Source organism: Rhinichthys klamathensis, unplaced genomic scaffold, assembly GCF_029890125.1.
Source record: "Rhinichthys klamathensis goyatoka isolate OS25496 unplaced genomic scaffold, OSU_Roscu_1.1 h1tg000856l_1, whole genome shotgun sequence".
Lineage (NCBI taxonomy): Eukaryota > Metazoa > Chordata > Actinopteri > Cypriniformes > Leuciscidae > Rhinichthys > Rhinichthys klamathensis.
Window position 1 is genome coordinate 207,501 of NW_026607226.1, and position 2,500 is coordinate 210,000.

The 2,500-nt window shown below is 46.0% G+C and overlaps 1 non-coding gene across 1 annotated transcript; it reads right to left on the reverse strand.

The window, feature by feature from the left end:
- Positions 1-330: 330 nt before the first annotated feature.
- Positions 331-402, reverse strand: trnah-gug (transfer RNA histidin (anticodon GUG)). Its single transcript has one exon. It is a non-coding gene; the product is annotated as a tRNA-His (tRNA).
- Positions 403-2,500: the final 2,098 nt, after the last annotated feature.

Sequence of the window (2,500 nt, forward strand, 5' to 3'; positions counted from 1 at the left end):
GCAGTTGTTTGGAGCAAATAGCAAGTCCACTGCACTTTAGGTAACAGCCAGCGAGTGTACTGACACCTAGCGATTAGAAAGTATACCAGCACCATATTCTCTCTGAAGCAAGATTCTTCCAAACTAAATGGGAGCGTTTGGTTTTCAGTCTTTTCTCTGAGGGTTCAAACCTGAGAGCTCGTGCTCTCAAAGAAGGTCCCAGTGGCAATTCACTCAAACATCCAGAGCACGTCAAGGACGCACCGTACAACAACAAAAAAAGTGGTCTGACGGACAGGGTGAGGAGAGGTGGTAACGTGGAGCTCAATTTCAAAGGCACCCAGAAAAACTTGCCGTGACCCGGATTCGAACCAGGGTTGCTGCGGCCACAACGCAGAGTACTAACCACTATACGATCACGGCGAGCTACCGGTCTCCCCGATGTGTGGCTGGGTACAAAAGGGCCCTTGTCATCTTTAGCTTGCAGACAAAACTATTCCTTGCCAACATAACTCTTTTCAAGGGTGATATTGTCACAGTGACTTTTTTCTTTTCCTAAAGTTTTAGCAAGGTTTCAACCTAAAGCAGGCGCATGCTGTCAAACGTAGTCGGCAGGATTCGAACCTGCGCGGGGAGTAGGGTTGGGTACCGAAACTCGGTGCCAATAGGGAACCGGTTCCGACGTAAACGGTAGTAACCAGACCGAATAAGAACGAAAATTTCGGTGCCTGATTTCGGTGCCTAACTTCATTAGGCACACACGCGCACACACACACACACACAAGGTCTCTCGCTCGCTCTCTCTCCGCCGTGCGTGTGCTACACAGTTTGGAGCGCAGTTTCTTCTGTCTCGCATGCGCGCTCTTTCTCACAAGGTTTGGCTGCATTTCAGGTGTAAAATTACGTGTCAGAACGCCCTCTGGGTGTGCCGATAGTCTGAATCCCATATAGAATCAAGCCAATTCATTGGCTGATGGCGCGGGCACCGCCTCGACGCACTTACGTCGTCATATTATGTTGGCGCGCGCGCGCCATCTGCTCCGTCCTCAGATTTCTCTGCCGAAAAAGGAAGCTGGTCGGCAGCGCGAGGAGCTTGGCAGCGTCCCGTTCCCAATTGAGAGATGTTACACCAGTAACCAGAGATGTTCTCTTTTCATAGGTTCACTCAACGCTGCGTAGCTAAGAAGCAGTGGATTTGTAGGCTGCTGTATCACGTGCCGTTTGAACTGACGCGCTACAGCGATCTGTCACATTTTAAAGAGCCAAAACGTTATTTATTGTGTGAATCTCGTAAAAATATTGACAGAATCTGACAGCTGTGGATTTGTTCCATATCAAAAGTAACCTTCTCTGTCTTGTCTGTCAGTGTCCTCTTTGTCCGCGATTTTTCTGTGTGAAAAGGGTCATTTGCGTGAGTCTCACGGTCAATGCGTGAGAGTTGGCAGCTCTGCCTGCTAGTAATCTCTATTAATCTCCAGTATTATTACATTGTTTGATACAATATTGTTTCATTTGATATTATGTAAATATGAATTTTTATTTTATATTGGTTTTATTATTACCATATGTTACTTGTATTTATATTGTTTAAAGATTTAAGTTAATATTGTGTCCAGTTTGGCCCTGTAAATTAAAGGGTATTATTTTTTGATAAAGTGTGTGCGGTTTCATTTTCTTAAGTACCGATTTAAGAACCGTTTAAGCACCGGAACCGTTTAAAAAATACCGAGTAGGTACTGGAATCGGATAAAACCCAAACGATACCCAACCCTAGCGGGGAGACCCCAATGGATTTCTAATCCATCGCCTTAACCACTCGGCCACGACTACAAGCTGGGTGAAGGGGGCATGTCATTTCGCTTGGTGCCTTGCAGCGTCGCTGCCCGAGGCCAGTGCAGGTGCAGTGCACGAACTCAACAGCAAAACGTAGCGCTCCTCAAAAAAACGAGGCTCGATCGCCGGAAGATTGACTTGAACCCTGGACCCTCAGATTAAAATTCTGATGCTCTACCGACTGAGCTATCCGGGCTCTTGCCCGAGATGCGTGCGTGTTGCGTGGGAACCCACATCAAAATGAATCGTATCGGCTGAAAGAAAAAAAAAATTCTCCCATGCATCGCATTTAATTCTTCGACGATTAAGAACGGCCGTCCAAACGTCTGCTATGTCAAAATATACTTGCGCATTAGTGGGAATGCAGCCTATTAGACGGCTAATAATAATCAACCGACGATAATGCTAGGAAAAAGAACAACATCTCACCGCTTCTTGTCTGGAAAGCATCTTTACATGCTTTAATGCTGTGGACTTGCCGCGCTCTTTTCATTATTGTAAACTTGCTTCAAAGGCGCAGTTGTTTGGAGCAAATAGCAAGTCCACTGCACTCTAGGTAACAGCCAGCGAGTGTACTGACACCTAGCGATTAGAAAGTATACCAGCACCATATTCTCTCTGAAGCAAGATTCTTCCAAACTAAATGGGAGCGTTTGGTTTTCAGTCTTTTCTCTGAGGGTTCAAACCT